Genomic DNA, 9,726 nt, shown 5'->3' with positions numbered 1-9,726 from the left:
GGCTGACTGCAGAATAATTCTTCTGTCACCGACATAAATTTCGCATAAGGACCGCAAAAACGAGACAAGAGAAATTAGGGTGTATTATCTCACCGACGCTGCTAATACGAGACGAACAGCAAAAGGAATGACTAGTTGCGGTACAAGGCACCTTCCACCATGTACCGTAAGGTGGCTTGCTGTGTGTATATGTTGCTGCGCTTGTAGGTCTTATTCACTGCTGGAGAGAAGGCTGATAAACACTAGCTTCATCCGTGCCCACAAACACTCGCTTCCGCTACGACGCTGCAGGGTCGCGGTCGGGCCGACGTGCGACCCCGATGTGCGACGTGGAGTGCAGAGGCGCGGCGTGTTGACAGTGCGCTCTGGCGGCTGTGCCGTCTCCATGGCAACGCCGGCCGGCGTCGCGCCGCATCGACCCGGCGCGCTGCCCTGACGCGCCGCACAGCGTCTGCCTTGCGGGACGAGGAGGCTGACAAAGGAAACTCGACAGTGTCCAGAACGCACGCTACCAGCAAAATATATCAGGGAGCAACAACTGCAAATAAGTACATGGAATGGTTTTTCAAAGACTGCTGCCAGTTAAAAAAAAAATTTGATGACCACTTTTGTTATTTACCCTTGACTCAAAGTATAGAAACGGGACCTTATACGTTATTACAGAGTTCAGGGACTCACAGTTCTTCGCCAAATTCAGTTCAATATTGTAAAAATGGCCGGCCGAAGTGGCCGTGCGGTTCTAGGCGCTGCAGTCTGGAACCGCGAGACCGCTACGGTCGCAGGTTCGAATCCTGCCTCGGGCATGGATGTGTGTGATGTCCTTAGGTTAGTTAGGTTTAACTAGTTCTAAGTTCTAGGGGACTAATGACCTCAGAAGTTGAGTCCCATAGTGCTCAGAACCATTTGAACCATTGTCAAAATGTAATATAGATAAAAATAACAATATTTATCAACCTGTGACCAGCAAAATTTTTCTATTGCTTTAAAATAACTTCAGTACTGTCAGTTTCAACATAAAGTTGTTACAGTCCATCTTCTGGCAGTATACAACGTGTTCCATGAGAAATGGTCAATATTCGGGGATATGAAAGTGTAAGTAGGCTGTTTAGCTTTTTATATTGGTAACGCCAAGTAGCGATCTGTATGAAAATCACTGACTGTGTTGTGTGCAGTCTGTGGCTGGTTGGCATTGTTGTAATTTTCGCCATTGTAGTGGGCAGTTGGATGTTAACAGCGCGTAGCGTTGCGCAGTTGGAGGTGAGCCGCCAGCAGTGGTGGATGTGGGGAGAGAGATGGCGGAGTTTTGAGAGCGGATGATCTGGACGTGTGTCCATCAGAGACAGTAAATTTGTAAGACTGGATGTCATGAACTGCGATATATATTATGACTTTTGCACACTATTAAGGTAAATACATTGTTTGTTCTCTATCAAAATCTTTCATTTGCTAACTATGCCTATCAGTAGTTAGTGCCTTCAGTAGTTAGAATCTTGTATTTAGCTGGCAGTAGCTTCGTTCGCTGTATTGCAGTAGTTCGAGTAACGAAGGTTTTGTGAGGTAAGTGATTCATGAAAGGTATAGGTTATTGTTAGTCACGGCCATTATTTTGTAGGGATTTTTGAAAGTCAGATTGCGTTGCGCTAAAAATATTGTGTGTCAGTGTAAGCAGTCATTTATAATTTTTCTAAGGGGACGTTTCAAAATGAACGATCGTTCGAAGCAAAAGAGTTCTAATAAACACATGCTCTAAAATTAAGAGCTATAAGCACCTCTTCATCCTCAATTTTTGCAAACAAATGTCTTCTACTGCATGCTCTTTCCTTTCCATATTTTGGGAGGAGATAGTATGGACCAAAACAATTGTCTGGTAAACATGGTCTCAAAAATGCACGCCTTAAGAGGTATGAACACTTGTTCAGTAGAGCCGGCCGAAGTGGCCGAGCGGTTCTAGGCGCTACAGTCTGGACTGATGACCTCAGATGTTAAGTCCCATAGTGCTTAGAGCCATTTGAACCATTTTGATGATGGCTTGACAGATAGTCAATGCACCTCCATGGAGAAAAAGTGTCAAGGAATAGCGCTGACCAAAAAATAAAGACAAGGATGGATCAACAGCTACAGTGGTCTGTGTACTTTCTCGTACACCCAAAGAAGGGCTGCTAAAAAATACAATAAAATAAGAATGTAGGATGGTTAAAAATACTCGAAAATTTAAGTTTCACTCAGGGTATAGACAACATCACAGAAGTTGGGAAGGAAAACATAGGTACAAAGAAAGTAGCTGCGAAGAAACCATGGGTAACAGAAGAAATACTTCAGTTGATTGATGAAAGGAGGAAGTACAAACATGTTCCGGGAAAATCAGGAATACAGAAACACAAGTCGCTGAGGAATGAAATAAATAGGAAGTGCAGGGAAGCTAAGACGAAATGGCTGCAGGAAAAATGTGAAGACATCGAAAAAGATATGATTGTCGGAAGGACAGACTCAACATACAGGAAAGTCAAAACAACCTTTGGTGACATTAAAAGCAACGGTGGTAACATTAAGAGTGCAACGGGAATTCCACTGTTAAATGCAGAGGAGAGAGCAGATAGGTGGAAAGAATACATTGAAAGCCTCTATGAGGGTGAAGATTTGTCTGATGTGATAGAAGAAGAAACAGGAGTCGATTTAGAAGAGATAGGGGATCCAGTATTAGAATCGGAATTTAAAAGAGCTTTGGAGGACTTACGGTCAAATAAGGCAGAAGGGATAGATAACATTCCATCAAAATTTTTAAAATCATTGGGGGAAGTGGCAACAAAACGACTATTCACGTTGGTGTGTAGAATATATGAGTCTGGCGACATACCATCTGACTTTCGGAAAAGCATCATCCACACAATTCCGAAGAAGCGAGAGCTGACAAGTGCGAGAATTATCGCACAATCAGCTTAACAGCTCATGCATCGGAGCTGCTTACAAGAATAATATACAGAAGAATGGAAAAGAAAATTGAGAATGCACTAGGTGACGATCAGTTTGGCTTTAGGAAAAGTAAAGGGACGAGAGAGGCAATTCTGACGTTACGGCTAATAATGGAAGCAAGGCTAAAGAAAAATCAAGACACTTTCACAGGATTTGTCGACCTGGAAAAAGCGTTCGACAATATAAAATGGTGCAAGCTGTTCGAGATTCTGAAAATGTAGGGGTAAGCTATAGGGAGAGACGGGTCATATACAATATGTACAACAACCAAGAGGGAATAATAAGAGTGGACGATCAAGAACGAAGTGCTCGTATTAAGAAGGGTGTAAGACAAGGCTGTAGCCTTTCGCCCCTACTCTTCAATCTGTACATCGAGGAAGCAAGGATGGAAATAAAAGAAAGGTTCAGGAGTGGAATTAAAATACAAGGTGAAAGGATATCAATGATACGATTCGCTGATGACATTGCTATCCTGAGTGAAAGTGAAGAAGAACTAAATGATCTGCTGAACGGAATGAACGGTCTAATGAGTACACAGTATGGTTTGAGAGTAAATCGGAGAAAGACGAAGGTAATGAGAAGTAGTAGAAATGAGAACAGCGAGAAACTTAACATCAGGATTGATGGTCACGAAGTCAATGAAGTTAAGGAATTCTGTTACCTAAGGAGTAAAATAACCAATGACGGACGGAGCAAGGAGGACATCAAAAGCAGACTCGCTATAGCAGAAAAATGCATTTATGGCCAAGAGAAGTCTACTAATATCAAATGCCGGCCGAAGTGGCCGTGCGGTTAAAGGCGCTGCAGTCTGGAACCGCAAGACCGCTAAGGTCGCCGGTTCGAATCCTGCCTCGGGCATGGATGTTTGTGACGTCCTTAGGTTAGTTAGGTTTAACTAGTTCTAAGTTCTAGGGGACTAATGACCTCAGCAGTTGAGTCCCATAGTGCTCAGAGCCATTTTTTACTAATATCAAATACTGGCCTTAATTTGAGGAAGAAATTTTTGAGGATGTACGTCTGGAGTACAGCATTGTATGGTAGTGAAGCATGGACTGTGGGAAAACCGGAACAGAAGAGAATCGAAGCATTTGAGATGTGGTGCTATAGACGAATGTTGAAAATTAGGTGGACTGATAAGGTAAGGAATGAGGAGGTTCTACGCAAAATCGGAGAGGAAAGGAATATGTGGAAAACACTGATAAGGAGAAGGGACAGGATGATAGGACATCTGCTAAGACATGAGGAAATGACTTCCATAGTACTAGAGGGAGCTGTAGAGGGCAAAAACTGTAGAGGAAGATAGAGATTGGAATACGTCAAGCAAATAATTGAGGACGTAGGTTTCAAGTGCTACTATGAGATAAAGAGGTTAGCACAGGAAAGGAATTCGTGGCGGGCCGCATCAAACCAGTCAGTAGACTGATGACAAAAAAAAAAAAAAAATAGACGACATACATTGAGATGAAGTCATGAGGTAGCTATCACCCCGTACACAAGGTGTGAAGGGGTAGTCCATTGACGGAGCTGTCATTTGTACGCAGGTAAAGTCATGTGAATAGGTTTCCTACTTGATTATGGGCACACGACGGTAATTAACACTCCTTGAACGCGGAATGATAGTTGAAGCCAGACGCATGACATACACCGTTTCGGAAATCGTTAGGGATTTCACTATTTACAGATCCACAGTGTCAAGGGTGCGCCGAAAAAATCTAATTTCAGGCGTTACCTCTCACCATGGACAACGCAGTGGCTGACGGCCGTCACTTAATGACCGAGAGCAGCGGCGTATGCATTGAGTTGTCACTGCTAACAGACAAGCACCAATGCTTGAAATAACTGCAATAATCAATACGTGATGTATGGCGAAGGTATCCGTTAGGACAGTATGAAGAAAAATTGGCGTTAATGGGCAGTGGCAGCAGACGACCGACGCCAGTACCTTTGCTAACAGCACGACATCGCCTGCAGCGATTCACCTGGACTCGTGACCATGTCGGTTGGTCTCTTGACTACTGAAAAACATTGGCCTGGTCGATGAGTCCCGATTTCAGTTGGTAATAGCTGATGGTAGGTTTCAAGTGTGGCGCAGACCCTACGAAGTCATGGACTCAAGTTGTCAACAAGGTTCTGTGCAAGCCGGTTGTGGCTCTATAGGCCGGCCGTTGTGGCCGTGCGGTTCTAGGCGCTTCAGTGTGGAACCGCGTGACCGCTACGGTCGCAAGTTCGAATCCGGCCTCAGGCATGGATGTGTGTGATGTCCTTAGGTTAGTTAGATTTAAGTAGCTCTAAGTTCTAGGGGACTGATGACCACGGATGTTAAGTCCCATAGTGCTCAGAGCCATTTGAGCCATTTTTGGCTCCATAATGGTGTGGGCTGTGTTTACATGGTATATTCGTCTACGTGGAGACTATTTGCAGCCATTCTAGGGCGTCATGTTCCCAAATAACGATGGAATTTTTGTGGATGACAATGCACCATGTCACCAGACCAGACCACAATTGGAGGGAGATTGAGTTAATAATTAAATCACTAAAGACCAAGAACTCTCATGGATATGATGGGGTATCTAGCAGAATACTGAAGTATTGTTCTACGTATGTTAGCCCAGTTCTCAGCCATATCTGTAACTTTTCCTTTAGGAGTGGTCGGTTTCCTGACCGATTAAAGTACTCGGTAGTGAAGCCACTTTATAAAAAGGGAGACATTGATGATGTTGACAATTTTAGACCTATTTCTATGCCATCGGTGTTTGCTAAAGTTATCGAGAAGGTTGTATATACAAGGTTACTGGAGCATTTAAATTCACATAATTTGCTGTCAAATGTTCAGTTTGGTTTTAGAAATGGTTTAACAACTGAAAATGCTATATTCTCTTTTCCCTGTGAGGTATTGGACGGATTAAATAGAAGGTTCCGAACGCTAGGTGTTTTCTTTGATTTAACGAAGGCTTTTGACTGTGTTGACCACAAAATATTACTGCAGAAGTTGGACCATTATGGAGTAAGGGGAGTAGCTTACAATTGGTTCGCCTCTTACTTTAAGAACAGAAAGCAGAGGGTAATTCTCCGCAATATTGAGAGTGGTAGTGATGTTCAGTCCCAATGGGGCACTGTTAAGTGGGGCGTTCCCCAAGGGTCGGTGCTGGGGCCACTGCTGTTTCTTATTTATATAAATGATATGCCTCCTAGTATTACAGGTGATTCAAAAATATTTCTGTTTGCTGATGACACCCGCTTGATAGTGAAGGATCTTGTGTGTAATATTGAAACAGTAACAAATAATGTAGTTCATGAAATAAGTTCGTGGCTTGTGGAAAATAATTTGATGCTAAATCACATTAAGACTCAGTTTTTACAGTTTCTAACTCACAATTCAACAAGAACCGATATTTTGATCAGACAGAATAGGCATATTATAAGCGAGACGGAACAGATCAAGTTCCTAGGCGTTCGGATTGATAGTAAGCTGTTGTGGAAAGCCCATGTCCAGGATCTTGTTCAGAAGCTAAATGCTGCTTTATTTACCATTAGAACGGTATCTGAAATAAGTGACACTTCAACACGAAAAGTAGTCTACTTCGTATATTTTCATACGCTTATGTCGTATGGTATTATTTTTTGGGGTAATTCTTCTGATTCAAAAAGGGTATTTTTGGCTCAAAAACGGGCTGTTCGAGCTATATGTGATGTAACTTCGAGAACCTCTTGTCGACCCCTATTCAAAAATCTTGGAATTCTGACATTGCCCTCACAGTATAAATTTTCTTTAATGTCGTTTGTTGTTAGCAATATTAGCCTATTCCCAAGAGTTAGCAGCTTTCACTCAGTTAACACAAGGCAGTTATCAAATCTGCATGTAGAATGCACTTCCTTGACTCTTGTGCAGAAAGGAGTGCAGTATTCTGCTGCATCCATTATCAATAAGCTACCACAAGAACTCAAAAATCTTAGCAGTAGCCCAAACTCTTTTAAGTCTAAACTGAAGAGTTTCCTCATGGCTCACTCCTTCTATTCTGTCGAGGAGCTCCTGGAAGAGCTAAAAAATTAAGCGAATTCCAGTGTTACATTGTTGATTTCTTCATTTAAACTTACGACTTGTCACCTGAATATGTTTTTTTATATTTCATTTTATCTGTTTCTAATATCGTGTTATAATGTCATGTATTGACTCGTTCCATGACCATGGAGACTTCTCCTTAATTGGTCCCACGGAACAATAAATAAATAAATAAATAAATAAATTCCTGGGTGAAATATCAGAGCCCTTCCTGATCAAAACCGGCGTCAGACAAGGTGACGGCTTGTCTCCACTCCTCTTCAACCTTGTCTTAGACAACGTCATCCGAGAATGGGAAAAAGAACTGAAGAATCAAAATTACTGGAAGCCTATACAACTAGGAAGATCTAAAGATGGTATTAAAATTTCATGCTTGGCATTTGCAGATGACGTGGCCATTCTAGCAGAAAACGAGACCACAGCAATTAAACAGATAGACATTCTCAAAGAATGCACCGAAAAAGTTGGGCTACGAATTTCCTTCCAAAAAACCAAATTCATCTGCTCAAAATTTGAAACTCAAAAACTGACTACAAAATATGGACAAATTGAGAGAGTTCCATTCTTTAAATACTTAGGCGAGGTCCTAGAACCCACAGGGGGAGAGAAAACTGCACAAAAAGTTCGACTGCAAAAACTGAAAAGAGCATACTGGAAAACCCACAACATCTACAATAAAAAGTGTCTCTCCATTCACTCAAATATACGACACTACAATACAGTAATCAATCCCGAAGCACTATATGCCAGCGAAACACTCACACTCCATAGAAAAGGCGACCTGGAAGGCATCCTGAAAGAGGAACGCAAAATTATCAGAAAGATTCTTGGCCCAAAAAGAACGGAAGATGGATACAGGTTACAGTCTCGGAAAACTACAGAAAAATTATCTAACCTCGCCGCAGACATCCGGAAAAGAAGACTAAAATTTTACGGTCATATACACAGACTCCCAACACCCAGGCTCTCCCACAAAATTTTAATATACATTGAAAAATTGAAAACCATACCCTGGATACAAGAAACCAAAACAGATCTAGCAAATGCACAAATAAATTCTTCAGAAGTTATAAACAGAAATGTATACAGGCAAAACATCGACAGTTGGAAAGTACAACCCGAGAATGAAGTTTGCAAGAGACAGGGGACAAAATGGACAGAGGAAAGAAAGAGAATTCATGGGGAAAGAATGAGAGAAGTTTGGAGAATTAAAAAATTGAATCGGGAAAGCTTTGCGTGATCCGTATGGGTCCAATCGCCCATAATAATAATAATAAATAAATAAAAATTGTTCGCTATTTGTTTGAAGAAAATCCTGGACAGTTCTAGCGATTGGTTTGGCAACCTAGATGGCCCGACATACATCCCATCCAACACTTATGGGACAGTTCGTGCACAAAATCCTGCACTGGCAACTCTTTTGCAATTATGGACGACTGTAGAGGTCCAGTATTTCTGCATCGAACTCCCAACGACTTGTTGAGTCCAGGCCACGTCCAGTTGCTGCATAGTGCTGGACAAAACGAGGTCCAACACGATATTAGGTGGTATCCCATGGCTTTTGTCATCCAAGTGTAAATAATCTCCTAGGCCACCACAAATGGTATCGTTATTTTGGTTTTGATTAACCGTAAAGAGAGTGTGATTAAAAGTATCGAATTGTCAGTTTCCTCATTGATGAGCGTACTTGCTTGATTTTTAAAATTACTGGAAATTTCTATCTCTTTCACACTATTCATTCTCTTCACGTTTTGAGGGAGAAATTTTTGTGTGCCTTTTATACAGCTTTCCATTAGATAGGGGAGTAAAAATTCGGAACTAACTGTGGAACACAGAAGAGATATAAATAATTACAGTTTGAGTGGAAAGTACTACCTTTATTTAATAGCACGATTCTGCACGATTCTGCCAGAATATTTACCACGTTTAGTGAAAGCGGTAGGCGGCGCAGTCTGCCAACTTCAGTCCGAACAAGGAATTCAACGAAGTGTGCGGCAACAGCAACGCACTGTTAACATACACTCCTGGAAATTGAAATAAGAACACCGTGAATTCATTGTCCCAGGAAGGGGAAACTTTATTGACACGTTCCTGGGGTCAGATACATCACATGATCACACTGACAGAACCACAGGCACATAGACACAGGCAACAGAGCATGCACAATGTCGGCACTAGTACAGTGTATATCCACCTTTCGCAGCAATGCAGGCTGCTATTCTCCCATGGAGACGATCGTAGAGATGCTGGATGTAGTCCTGTGGAACGGCTTGCCATGCCATTTCCACCTGGCGCCTCAGTTGGACCAGCGTTCGTGCTGGACGTGCAGACCGCGTGAGACGACGCTTCATCCAGTCCCAAACATGCTCAATGGGGGACAGATCCGGAGATCTTGCTGGCCAGGGTAGTTGACTTACACCTTCTACAGCACGTTGGGTGGCATGGGATACATGCGGACGTGCATTGTCCTGTTGGAACAGCAAGTTCCCTTGCCGGTCTAGGAATGGTAGAACGATGGGTTCGATGACGGTTTGGATGTACCGTGCACCATTCAGTGTCCCCTCGACGATCACCAGTGGTGTACGGCCAGTGTAGGAGATCGCTCCCCACACCATGATGCCGGGTGTTGGCCCTGTGTGCCTCGGTCGTATGCAGTCCTGATTGTGGCGCTCACCTGCACGGCGCCAAACACGCAT

The sequence above is a fragment of the Schistocerca cancellata genome, chromosome 3, assembly GCF_023864275.1.
Source record: "Schistocerca cancellata isolate TAMUIC-IGC-003103 chromosome 3, iqSchCanc2.1, whole genome shotgun sequence".
Taxonomy (NCBI): domain Eukaryota; kingdom Metazoa; phylum Arthropoda; class Insecta; order Orthoptera; family Acrididae; genus Schistocerca; species Schistocerca cancellata.
Note: the sequence above shows the minus strand (reverse complement) of the source record.